Raw genomic sequence first — 14,315 nt, forward strand, 5'->3', positions numbered from 1 at the left:
CTGCGTAACAAGCACAAGACTCCAAATCCAAACTCTTAACACGAAAAGAAAAGAAAAAGGGAGAGAGAAAGAATTCAGTGAACCAATTAAAGCTAGTGTTTCAGGACAGGCCTTCTAGGAGTCCTAGCAACAGTGCTTCTCCTTCTGGGCAGGTGCTGTTTGCAAAACATGGCCTAGCCTAGCCAAAGGGTCATGGTTGCCCTGCAATCAAACTATGTGCCTATATCCGCCCTCAGCTGTCTGTGGCTCCATGGGGAGCCATGAAGCCAGCCACACTGACCTAAGGGAGACTGATGGCAGCAATGTTGGTTGGAATGAGAGGCAGGCCACCGGGCTAGTGTAGTGTTGCCTGTGGAGTGAAGCTTAACCAGGGGCTGCTCTGCTCCCCTACAAAGATGCGAGAGTGACTTCCCTCGAATCTATCCCATGACTACAAAGACAGACAAGCCCAGGCCTGTGGCAGACAGGTCCACTCTGGTCACTGAGTGATCTGTGATAGGCTATGTGATTATACATATATATATATATGTATATATATATGTATATATAATATGTTTTTAATGTAAAAATATTGTACAGAGGGGTTACAGTGGCATGAGCAAGGTAATGGGTGCATTTCCTATCAAGCATTGTTACCTCCTCCTTTGTATTTCTCCTACCATCCCTTCCCTCCCATCTCCGCAACTACACTCCCCTGCCCCTGTGCCTAAATTGTAAAGTTTGGTTTTTCAACATAGTGTCTTGTGCATCTCATTGTTACAATGGGTCCACCTGTATCCCTATTTAAGCGTTTTGTTTTCTCCCTTCCCCTCCCCAAATTAGAGAAGTGTATATACAAGATGCAGGGCACCAACATCAAATACAGTGAAAACAGGGGTTATACCATGGGGAAGAACATATGAAGAAACAAAAAAGTCACATGGTACATTATAAATACATTAGAAACAACAGCAAGAAAGAAAAAAAACATTTGTGTCCCTATCTTGGGGTTCATTTCATTTAACATCATCTTATCTGGTCATATGTACATAGCTTTTGACCTTTTCTGCTTGTCCCAGACATATATCCCCTTTCTTTAAAGAAATCATCAAAACTAGGTATCATAATGACATATTAAAGATGTTCATTACAGCATCATTTGTATTAGCATGAAATGGGTAGAAATATAACTAACTTAAGAAGAATGGCTATTAAATTAATCTGCATCCTGTAAAATGGAACATTATGCTGTCATGAAAAATTTCCCAAAGGTTATTTAATGACAAAAGGCCAACCTACAATGTTGTTTATGGGAGGTAGATCCAAAAATTTGGATACTTTATAGTTTATGTTGAGGAAATGTAAATGTATAGAAAAGTAAAGAGTAGAATAAAATATACCAAAGTAGAAACACGGTTTTGGGGGCTGGGAAGGTGGCTCAGTGGTAGAGCGATTGCCTTGCATGCCGAGGCCCTGGGTTCGATTTCTCAGCACCACATAAACAAAAAGAAAAAAGCCGGAAGTGGCACTGTGGCTCAAGTGGTAGAGCGCTAGCCTTGAGCTGAAGAGCTGAGGGACAGGGCCCAGGCCCAGAGTTCAGGCCCCACAACTGGACCCAAAACAAACAAACAAACAAGGTTTTATTTCTGGAATGAGAATTAATCATGGTCCAACATTTTGCTGGTTAATTAGAGATGGAGTCTTTGCAGGCTCTTCTGCCCTTGCTGGCTTTGAATGACAATCCTCCAGATCTCAACCTCCTAAGTAGCTAGGATTACACATGTAAGCCACTGATGTCTGACTAAGTTTCATCTTTTTTCCTTGGGTGAAATAAAAACTCAATATGAAAATTCCTCACTTCTGTTGAAAAAAAAAGGAAGTCATACTATGATCTTAGCTGTGTATTTTGTTCGTTTGTGTCCAGGAAATGAAGATAGGTGACTTTCTAGTTTAAATGACATAAATCTGTGGTCCCCTAAAACATATTGCTATTATTGTGATTCATTTGCCTTTTTTTCCAAGTGGACTATAGTTTGTGTGCAGTGGATGAAGTCATTGGAGTAAGTGCTTCTCCCTGGAGAGAGCATCAATCATTGTTGTGGAAGATGGCGACATTTTAGAAAGAAACTCTGAGGAAAATGTCACGCTTAAAAAATCAGATTTAAATACGCTGGCTCCAGATTGATTTTTATTACACTCAAATGGATACCCTGATTGATTATCAGTCTTACAAATGTTTAGCATATTTCTCACTTCTCTAATAATCAGAATAATCTAATTTTCAATGTCATTTAATGTACTCCATTCAAGGTTATAATAGATCATATTTCTAATAAAACACAGCAATTATGTAATGAATAATACAGGAGGACTAGCACTCAAAATCCTTGGCTTTGAAGGCAGGCCTGGGGAAGGTCTTGGTAAGACCCATTGCTTCAAGTGGGATATATGTTCTGTTTCTTTGCTGGCATCCTATAGGGATTTTTCATTCCTGGTGAGCCAAATGGAGTTTTTCTGGAAAACGTGGTCACCCTCCAAATAATTGGGGGTTGGGGGGGGGGGGTGGGCAGCGAAGGGAAACAGCAAGGTTTGAATCCTTTCAGTATTTATCATCAGAGTACCTAGGAAAATGTGACAACTTGCCAACTCCCTGGTAATTACTGCTTTGTTCCCATTTTTTACATACATTCTCTAGAGAAAGCCTATATTTTGGCTTTGAATATTTTTCCTATATCTTTGGTAGCAATGCTAACATGGCAGATGTTTTAAGGTAAGCCACAGGACAGCTAGTTTGGAGGAGGCATGACTGGATGTTTCAGGCTAGTACTTACCTATTGTGACTTAATTGTGGAAGTAAATTGGCCTTTTTGAGTTTGTAGCTTGGAAGCAATTCTAGTCACATCCAGAAGCAGGCTGGCAATTATGAAATCTTATGTTACAGTGTGTGGCAGAATTGGGTAGTTTGGCAGGTAGGGAATAGTGACACAATCTGGTGGCCTCACATACAAAAGCCCTGAGAGAGAATCATGGTGAGGGACATATTGGGACAGCAGGTAAAACACAGAGGACTGACAAGGTATCAGGGAGCAGATAGTCTTGCTAAAGCTGATCCAAGACAGGACCCTGGTATTTGAGGATTGTAGAAGATCTGAAGTTCTGGAAGTCTAAGCAAAAGCAAATGGTGGGCTGGTACAAGCCAGATGCTGTTTATCATAGGTGCATATCAAATCCTGATCTAGTCTCTACTCGATCACTAGAGGAGACACAAACTGGGGCAAAGCAGGGCTACGGAAGTTATGATCTCACTCTGCCCTTGAAACAACTTTGGCTAATAATGTCTCCCTTTAAGAAGTTTGGCCAATCATATCTCGACAGACCACCATAGCCTGGCTGTGTTTGGAGCTCACCCGAGCAAACTTCGAAAGATCATCATTTTGTGTTCCGAGCACCACATTTTAGCAAAGAAGTTATCTAGAAAGGAGTATCATCCACAGCAGACTGCCCAGAATGGCATGAGGTCATAATTCTATGTCCAATGACATAGAATTAAGCATCCTGGAAATTCATAACATGGAGAAAGCCAGAGGTGGGGAGAAGGTGATTGTTTTAAGCCACCTGAGGCCTAAAGAGAAAGATTAGGAAATCCTCTCCATTCACCATTGCATCTTCTGCTTCTCCATGAGATCATCGCCATTGTTTAAAGCCCAGGGCCTCCAATGCTGAGCTAGGCCAAGGAACTCATTCAAATTTACACAGTGACAAACTCCATAGGGATCAGATTGGAACCCAGCTCTTCCTTACTCAGTTCCTGTGATTTCACCATAACTGAGATTCTCCTTAGCATGACAGTCCTTTCCAACAGAAGAATTCTGGACATTTCTGGTTAGGACATGTGTTGAAAATTATGACTAGTATTTGGAAGCATTCCAAGCCTTAGGAGGAATTCCTCTCTTACAGTGCTTAAAATAAGACAAGGTTAATGTGACAACATGTGCTGCTCTACTAAGTGGAGGCTGAGGAAATGAGGCCCCTTTGGAGTTAAGTTATTTGGCAGTGGAAGAAGTCTCCATTGTAGAAAATAACAATTCTTTAGACATTATGCAATTTCTGAGAGCCTTAAGGGAAGGGAGTGTGCTTGTCTGTCTGTCTGCCCTAGTCCATGTAGGCTACTATAATATTAATACTGTAGACTGGGTGGCTTATCAACAACAGAGCTTATTTCTCTCAGCTCTGGAAGCCAAAAATCCAAGGTCAAAGCCTGGTTGTCTGGTGAGGCCCACTTTCTGATTTATAGATAGTTGTTTTCTTGCCATGACCTCAGATGGTAGGAATGGCATGCTCCATGGCTCATGCCTGTAATCCTAGTAACTTAGGAGGATGAGATATGAGGATCATGGTTTAAAGCCAGGCAAGAAAAAGTCCAAGAAAAGTTATCTCCAATTAATTATCAGAAAACCAGAAGTGGTGCTGTAGCCCAAAGTGGTGGAGTGCTAGTCTTGAACAAAAGAGCTCAGGGACAGTACCTAGGCCACAAGATCAAGCCCCACAACCAACCACCACCAACAACAACAACAAAAATCCTATATATTAGGGCTCCATCCTCATGACCTCATCATCTCCCAATGACCCAACTGTAAATCCATCACATGGGCCCTTGTTTCCACACGTAAACTTTGGGAGGATGTAGCCTCTACTCTGCAGCACTGTCTGCTTATGGGGCCGAGGAGATGATCTAGAAACTTAATGACAAAAGCCAGCTTTGAAGGCCTTAGAGAAAGGTCCCATTGGAGTCACTGAGATGGGAAGGGGAGACATTAAACAATGGCCTTATAGTAAGCACGAGTCTCAGGACCTGGCAAGACAGGGAGTGTAGCCTATCTGGAATTAGTCCACCCTAGTTATCAGAGTACTATCTCTCTTTTTTGCTTTAAAAACATTTTTATTATCTAGTTATACAAAGGAGATGCCACTTAACAAAGCAGTTTATGAATACAATGCATCTTGATCAGTGTCACCCCTTCAACATTATCCCCCCCCCTTGGCCTATCCTTTCCCTTACTTTTGTTAATTTCAGATCTATACAATGAATCCTTGTCTGCATTCTGCCCCTGCCCCCTTCATTTGTCTACCCCTCCTTCCCCTTGGCCCCACCCCCTCTTGTGCATGAAGCCCTTTCTTGGTGCTGATTTTGTTGGGCTTTGACCTAGTCTTTCTCAAAGGTTATACTATTTGAACTTTCCATAGAGTCTGTTGCACCTCGGTTAACTCATCCGTAACCACTTGCATATCACCCGATGTGTTAACTTACAGATTTATAGGTATATTCTAGCTACCACAAATGAAGGAAACCATGCAACCTTTGTTTCTCTGGATCTGGCTTACTTCACTTAATATAATTTTTTCCAAGTCTTTTCATTTCCTTATATATGGTATCACTCTTTCTAATGGATGACTAAAATTCCATTGTGTAGAAATACCAAATTTTCTCAATCTATTCATCCATTGAGAGGCTTCTAGGCTGATTCCATATCTTGGCTCCAGTGAATAGTGCTGCAATGAACCTGGTTGTGCTGGTGGTTTTACTGTAACCTTATTTGTGTTCTATTGGATAAATTCCCAGGAGTGGCATTGCTGGGTCTTGGCTGCCTTTTGTAGTCTGCACAGCATTGTCCCAAGAGGGAGAAAACTTGAGAACATACAGGTAGACTCACAGGGCCTTGGCAGAAACATTGAATACAGAAGAGCAAAGAGGTCCACTTACCCTTTTGTGACTGGAGTCCATTGAGATGGCCACACAGGAGGCAAAGGAGCTCTGCAGGGCAGCCAGAGTGCCTTTTAGGGGAGTATCTGTGTGGGATATCAGTGGGCAGTCAAACAGTCACTCATTTTCTCCAGAGATAGAGTTGTGTGTGCTGAAGAGGGAGGGGTTTGTTCACAGACCTCAGGACCCACAAATAACAAGAGGGCTAGAACAGACCAGGGACAGGGAAAGCTCTATCTAGATGGGCTGAAAGCAGGCCACGTGGGTATCAAGGATGCAGTGTTTCAAGGTGAATGTTCCTTAGCATTCTTAGCCAAGCCCTGCACTCTTCTTCACAAATCACAGTCAACAGTAGTCAGGAAGGGACATAACTTAGCATGGATTCCCTATAAATGCCTGAGTAAAGTATTGATGAATGAATGGCTAAATTGACAGGGAGCTAGATTAACTCCTATATTTAATTCTGAGAAGCTACTTTCCCCAATATAGGCGATTCTTTCTGCCTTTTCGTGTCTACACACAGTCATCCCTCAGCATCTTTGGGAAAATGGTTTCAGAACTCCTACAGACACCAAAATCTCATGATTCTTTAGTCCTCTAAATAAAATGATGTAGTATTTGCATATAATCTACACACACCTTCCCATATACTTTAAGTCATCTCTCAAGGATTTATAATACATAGATACTTCCTAAGTGCTATGGAAAGATTACATTTGTTAATGACTAATGACAAGAAAAAATAGTCTGTACTTGTTCAGAAGAGATATAACTCTTAAATCCTATTTTATTATCTTTAAATAGTTGTGCAACAGGGGTTCCAATTCAATAAATGATTCACTTTTAACATTTTTTAAATTGTAAAGATACTGTACAGAGGGGTTGTAGTTACATGAGTAAGGTAATGAGTACATTTCCTATTGAGCATTGTTACCCCCTCCTTTGTTTTTCCCCTACCATCCCTTCCTTCCTCACCTCGCCAACTCCCCCCACTTCCCCACCCCTTGCCAAAGTTGTAAAGTTCGTTTTCAACACAGTGTCTTCTACATCTCATTATTACAATGGCTCAACCTGTATCCTTATTTCAGCATTTTGTTATTTCCCTTCCTCTCTCCAAATTAGAAAAATGTATATACAAGATGCAGGGCACCACAATTTTGAAAACTACTTTCCTGCAGAGTGAGGCTGACCGAAAATATGGAAGGCTCAGAAATGGAGGCCTAGATACACTTGCCTCTGTCCTCTATCCCCTCCTCTCAGATTGCCTGATGGCAGCCTGCCCTGCCATACTGCAGAACCCATCACCCATCTCTCTTTCTCCTAGACTGATCACAGATAGAATGGATTTCAGAGGCCCAGTTGCTAGGTCTAAATGCTACTTGTTACTCGCTTGCTACCAGCTGTGGTGTAATGGGGACCACTGGGTGCTGGACATGTTCTAAGTTACTTTCTGTTCTAGATTCAGTCCTGCTGCTCTGCAGAGTCCTGGAGGCATCTCTAGCTTAGAAGACTTTAGCAGATGTCTTTTTGATTAACAGGAGAAAACCCCATTCTGGGTGTGGGTGTTAGAGCAAGGGCAAAGGAAGGGCAAAGGAAGTGAATTGTGAAGCTCTAGCTGGAACGTTTCCCCTTTATTTCTTGTACCTCTTAGCTGAGGCTTTCCCGGGAATAGAAGCTGGATTCTTGGTTAGCGTCTGACATCCAAAACAAGTGCCAGTAAGCTAGATAGAGAATGGTGAAGATGGTTTTCTTTTTCCAAATAACTCTCATATGAAACATCTGAGAACTAAAGCTCTGTAGGGTAGGAAGGTTTTTGGAACTTAATCTAATGCACAATCCTGCACAACAGGGTGATGGGGTGATCTGTTTGCACTAGGAGACATCACCAGCATGAGTTCACTCCCGGAGGAAGGCTAAGTTGGCTTCAATGCTGCCAATCCTCCATGTGCCTAGACTGACCTGAGGCCTGTAGCTTCAGTTTTTAAATATTTTCTTCTAGAAAGACATGGCCTGAGAGTGACCTCCTCAATAGCCGTCCTCATTACAGTGCTCATTGCATTTGGTGGTGGATACTCAGCTTTAAAAGGAAAAAACAAGGAAAAAGAATTCTTTTATGAGCAATAAAGAACTTTGAAATGAGACATGTGCTCAAATATTCACCTCCTAGATTAGTGGCTATGTGCCTTTTAAGGTGACCCCTACCTCAGTTTACCTGTGTTGAACTTTGGAGTAGTGTATCTCCTTCTCTGTTATGTGACCAAAGAAGCATACTATATTATACTTTGCCTTCACCCAACATGCACGCGCATGCACACATGCACAGAATGAATGTGGGGACTTGCACTGAGATTTCTTGTTTCCATCTGTTGATTCATAGCTTCAAGGTTGCATTCAAATGCTCAGATTCTTCCACATGAACTCTATTCCTAGAAGTCAAGAGCTAGAAGAAGGAAATGCAAAAAGGAAAAGGAATTTGCCATCCTCAACATTGCTACCATTCCATCCTAAGTGGACTGTTCCCAGATTCCATTTGCAGGCGGATCCTTCTGATACTCACTTGTACACATAAACACACACACACACTGCATACTTCTACTCAGTAGCATCTGGCATACTGGAATTTCTTAATTAAATGGAACTTGGAGGGATAGGAGATAGGTTTGATGAAGAGAGCAACATGTGCAGAGACCTGGGAGTTAGCAGTAACCGGAAGCTTTGCACGTTAGTTTTGCTATAGTGTTCTATGAATTGGAAGTACTGAGAAAGTCAAACCAATCATGCTCTTTTAGGACACTTGGTTCAAGATTCTTCTCTCCTGTGGTGTTCTCCATGACCCCTCCCAGGTTCAGCTGCCCTACCTCTGGGTCAATACTACCCACTCCTTAGACTCTGTATTCTTCCTTGCATGAGTCAAAGGAGTAATATTTCCCTGCTAGGATCCAGCCTGGTCCTTGATACTTATTTGTTAGATGCTTGTCTTTTACAAGAATGTAAATGTCTTGAAACCGTATTTTCAGTGGTTTCTCTGACATTGGTCACAGTAGCAGATGGAGTACAAGTCTTCAATATCTATTTTATAAGTTACTATTATTATTATTATTATTATTATTATTATTATTTAGCTGTGCAAAGGGTTACAATTCCATAAGTCAGGTTATGAGTACAGTTGCTTTTTGGTCAGTGTAACCCCTTCCTCTTTCTACTCCATTTTCCTCCTCCCATACCTACCCTTAAGTTTCATAGTTCATTTTTTATATAATACACATTGAATACAATGACTACCATTAAAAGAAGAAATGGATGGATGGATAGATGAATAAATAAATGGAAATATGGGTGGATAGACAGGTATATGGACAAATCAATGGATAAAAATGCTACAGATTGGTGGACAGCTGAATGAACAAATTGATGAATGTCAGACAAATGAGTGGCTGACAGGAGAACTGGATAAATGCACAAACTAATGATGGATACTCTGAGGATAGACAGATGGCTAGACAGGTGGATAGATTCTTTTAAATGAAACTCACAGTGAAAAGATACTTTACAATTAATATGGTGGCGCATGCCTGTAATTCCAGCTCCCTGGAAGATGCAGAGGGTTAAAGGGCTTGCCCACCAAACAAAAGAACCTGAGTTCAAACCCAGTGCCACTCCCCACCCCACAAAAGATACTTAAAATGAATAATTATTAGAAAGAAAAGATGGATACATTACTAATTATGCCCACCAGGACTAGTGTGTAATCAACACATGAATTGCCATTTCTCTAAAAAAATAATCCAATAAAATTAGTCAGGCATGATGGTGCTCACCTGTAACCCTAACACTTAATAGGCTGAGACAGAAGGATTGTGAGATTGAGGCCAGCTCTCTACATAGGCTACATAGCAAGACTCCATCTCAAAAATCAAAAGGAAACAAATGAAGCCTTGAGCTGAAGAGCTCAGGGATAGCACTCAGGCCCAGAGTTCAAGCCCCACGACCAAAAAAAAAAAAAAAAAAAAAGTAAACAAATGAAATTAATAGCATATATTTAGAATAAAAGCCTTACTGATAAAACTTGTACTTGGTAATTCTGAAGATTCATAGGAAAATCTTTAATACTTCAAGACCCACATTGAAAATGACTTGGTAGACAGGCTGCATACCTCATTAGGAAGTTTTTCTTTTTCTCACTTCTACTAAATGCATAATATGAATCGCAACATGGTCACAGGTAGACTAAGTTTCTGACAGTTCAAAATTTTTTTTTAAACTGTATTGACAATGTGCAGGAACTTCTATACGTTAATATCCTAGAAAGGGTATTTGGGAGGCATGTTGAAACCCCTCAGGCCATAAATCTGCCTATCACAGATGCCTTATTGACACATGCCAGTCTTTGCTCATGCAGAGATCCATCAAGTGTGTCAAGTAATCGCTGAAAGAACTCAATCCCAAGGAGCAAGCATGGCCATGTGTACTAGTAAATCAAGTTCAGATCCCGAGTCTTGACTTTGCCTATGCTCTGTCTTCCTGATCATCCCCAGTTCTTTTCTCCTTACCACCTTTAGCTTTTCTGTGTTCTGTGTTCCCTTCCCCCTTCTTTCTTTCCCTCCTCTTCCTTCCCTGTTCCCCCTTTGTTTCTTTTTTTTTTCTCCTTCCTCAACTGCTATTTTAGCAATTTCACATTTCAATGCATTCCCTGTAATTAAACTCCTACATTCTATATTATGTATCAAGTGTGTTTCATTTATTGTGGGAAATGCCATTCATTATTGAACTCAGTATATTCAGTAACTCCAGGACTCAATAAATGCTTGTTGAATAAATGAATTCAACAAATTGCAACTCTTTGGGGTGTCTTTGTTTTATTTGTTTGTTTTGGGATAAGGTCTCACCACAGAACTCAGGTTGGCCTCAAACTTGTAATCTTCCAATCTCCATCTGTAGAGCCCTGGGACTACAGGTGCATACGACCATGCCTTGCTTTCAATTTTTTATACACTACTTTGTGTTGCAATTACTTATAATCTACATATATATATATATATATATATATATATATATATATATACACATGTGTACACATATATATGCATACTATGTGCCAGGGAAAAATTTAATGTCCTTATTTTTTATGTGGAAACTTAAGCTAAAAGACATGGAGAAATTATTGTTTTTTTTCTAGTTAATAAAAAGATGTACTAAAACAAAGACCTTTGAAATTTTATCCTAACATCTTCTCCACTTGTCCAATATTCCTTTCATTCATATCCTAAGACCTCCAGAGAACAGATGCATCATTTTTGTGCATGGTAAAAGATTTGGGGCTTTTGGTTGCCGGAATGAAAAATTCTTTCTTCCTCCCTCTAACTGCTTAACAATATCCAGCAAGGTGCATCTCAATGCACATACCCTGTAAAATATATTCTTACTGTAATAGAAAAACACAGACTGTATCGGTTAGTTATGGCTGTGTAACCAGTCATTCCCCAAAGCTCGATAGTCGGCAACAATAAGCACTCAGATGGTTCAGAAGGGCATGGATAAAAAGGGTCCTATTTCTGGGTTTGCTGGGCTTCCTTGGGACTCTGTGGTTAGGAAGCTCTTCAGGCCCCAACTGGGCTCTGTCCCAGGAGCATCCTGACACCTCTGAAAGTCCTTGCACACACATGCAGCCTTGTGCAAGGTTTGGAGCTGTCTTGTAGGGATGTTGCTCCATTGCACAAGCTCTGAAATCAAGGTCCCAAGGAAGCCAGGACTCTATCCCTTACACAGACACATCCAGGTGCCACTCCTCAGGCTGGTCCCCAGGCACTAATCTCCTTACGTGACGAGGAATCACAGTCACAGGGATGTGGAAGCAGAGCCCTTGTGGAGAGGGCAGCCAGGGTGTGCTGGCAGGGAAAAGGTCAGTCTCCACTTTCCAGAGGATGCTAATGTGAAGGCCCATGCCTGACCCCACTGTACTCACCCTTACTGGGGGACTTGAGTGTGGACGATTCTCCCCACCCCCATCTTTCCATTGCTTAAAAAGCATCTCTAGAGATTAATAATAGGCCCACTTGCCTGCACATCTGTAGTAATTCATTTCTATAATTACTCCAGAAAATGGTTTGGATATGAAGATTCAACCAGACTTTTGTGCTTTTCTCTTGGGTGTTAGAGTCCTCCTCCCCCATCCCTCACAACAACCAGATCACTTTAATCACCCACTTTGACCCATTACTCTTGCAGTTAGCAAGGAGCTGAGAAGTCAAGATGTGTGAATTTCAGACTTTTAATTTTCAAGCAAGAGTAAATAGACCATTGTGTTCCCTTTGTTAAACTGCATATATATATGTAAAACATTATGAATTTTTTAATCCCATCGGTGGTATTTTCATTGTTTTCCTGAGTCCAAGTGTAACCCACATCTTTTGTATGTTTCCTGCATCCAATTTTTATTGTGCACGTGGAAATCAATATTCCAGATACGTGCACAAGTGCACACATTAAAATGAACATGACTTCATTTATTTCCGTGATTAGACATTCAAATAAAAGTGCTTGGGTGTCTGTTTTCATATTCATAGGTCGAGATCCGTACATCAGAGGTATTTGTATAAGTGACACTTTTATTACATTCATTTCATTTGCAATATGATAGTGGATCATAAATATGTTACTTTTATGCCACCAAATCTGATTTGTAGCACTTAGCCTCTCACAGGGAGAATACTTGATATTTCATGAAGCACCTTTAGTCCAAGAAGTGCTTTGCAAACACAGAGGCAGGTCCTACCAGGTGTATAAATCACACTCCCCGACCCTTTGAATGCCCTCCCTGCTCCACTTCATCACCCATCTGGTCACTGCAGAGGTGCGAGGACAGGTAGCGATTCCTCTGCAGAGTCTAAGGGGCTGTGATGCCTTTAAATCCTGCAAGCAAGGAGCTCAGCCGAGCTCTGTCTGGCCACATAGGCCCTGATGGTAAATGGAACTCCGTATCTAGTCACAGGCCATACTGTCATTCATGGAGCAGTTCCCCAGCCCCACCATGGATCAAAGTGCCGTATTGAGCCCTGAAAGCATAGAGGCAAATAAAATACCACCAACCCTTGCTTTCTGCTTATGCACAGAGCAGGATTGAGAGTGTGTGTGTGTGTGTGTGTGTGTGTGTGTGTGTGTGTGTGTGTGTGTGTGTGTGTGTGTGTGTGTGTGTGTGTGTGTGTGTGTGTGTAGCGGGCTCTCAGGTAGGTATGACAGTGTGTGCCCCTCACTTTGCCTCCCTGTTCCTTCCTGCATCTTCCCAGGGGTGAGCTGCATGGGAAAGCATTTTGTATACCCCCTAAGTACCTCGCCTATGTATGGGTGCTTACATCAGCCAGGTGCCACTGGGCTGTCAAACAGCTGGGCTGCACACATCTGACAGAGAACATCACAGTGCCCAGCCCACCGGCCTCTCCCACCTTCTACACATCCTGCCACCCACCCCCTCTAGCCAGTGAGAAGGGGACCCCACCAGCTAGCTGCATGGGATCGCAGAACAGAGCTCTGCTCTGACGTAGGACACCCCTAGGCCTGTCTCCAGACCTCCCCCCTCCACTGAGGAAGTAGGGGCTCCTTCCGAGTTTGGGAATCCTCACTGTTTTGCAACACTAGCCTTTGACTCTGTCTGCACACTTTCTGGAAGAGCTCACAGAGGCCCAGGTGGGCCAGTCTATACCCGGGAAGCCTGAGTGAGCTCTCCTTCCTTAGTGGTCTGGAACATTCCTGAGTAGGGTGGGAAGGAAAGTGTTGACTGGTGTTCACTTCCTTGGGACCATGTGAGTTCAACCGAGGAAAGAACTCGGACCGACTTGGGCATGTGCCTTAGTTTAGTGTTTTCATCTGCAAAATGAGCTTAAAACTGTCTGCCTGAGGCTGGGCTGTAGCTCGGTGGCAAAGCGCTTGCCTGGTAAGTGCGATGTTCTGGCTTCGATCTCCAGTACCAAAAACGAAAAGACTAAATAAACAAATAAATCATAAACTGAACAAAAAGCTGCCCACCTGGTAAGTGGACGGAGTGAGGTTCTATGGGCAAAGCTCCCAGGAGAGAGTTCAAGATACCCCCAAAAAGCACTCTACCTCTCCTTGCCCTCCCCCTCCTGGACGGGGGGAGGGGAGGGCTGCAGAGGCTCTGACTGCTCAGTCCCAGCCACCCCTACCTTCTTCCATTCCCTTCTGCTCCCTCTCCCCCTGCCTTCGCCTTACTCCCCCATCCATTCTGTCCCAGGAGAGGGCGCAGGGACTCTCCTAGCAACCTGGTTTTGCCCATGCGCAGATGGTTTAGACAGCCTTTCCCAAGGACACCCAGGCAAAATCCTCTTAGGCAGATCAGATTATGCCCCGGGTCACTTTACAGCACCCAATCCCGGGTCATGCTGGTGGCAGAGGCAGGCAGCCTGGCACCCTGGAGGTCCCCAGGGAAACAGGCTCATGATCTGGTTTCACCTTCTACCTGCCAGGCTTCCGTCGCCGTCCCCACCGGTCCCAACCAGGGACTGGGGCATTCAGTTGCACTGGATTTCTGTGCTGCCATGGGGAAGGCCACATCTCCAGGATA

The 14,315-nt window shown here is 42.6% G+C and overlaps 1 protein-coding gene across 1 annotated transcript in view; it reads left to right on the top strand.

Annotated features, from left to right (window-relative positions):
• The window catches only part of Rarb (retinoic acid receptor beta), a 147,434-nt gene that overhangs the window by 111,220 nt on the left and 21,899 nt on the right, over nt 1-14,315 (top strand). The gene's annotated exons all lie outside the window — the stretch shown is intronic.

This window comes from Dipodomys merriami, unplaced genomic scaffold, assembly GCF_024711535.1.
Source record: "Dipodomys merriami isolate MVZ:Mamm:240054 unplaced genomic scaffold, mDipMer1.0.p SCAF_13, whole genome shotgun sequence".
In the NCBI taxonomy this organism is placed as follows: domain Eukaryota; kingdom Metazoa; phylum Chordata; class Mammalia; order Rodentia; family Heteromyidae; genus Dipodomys; species Dipodomys merriami.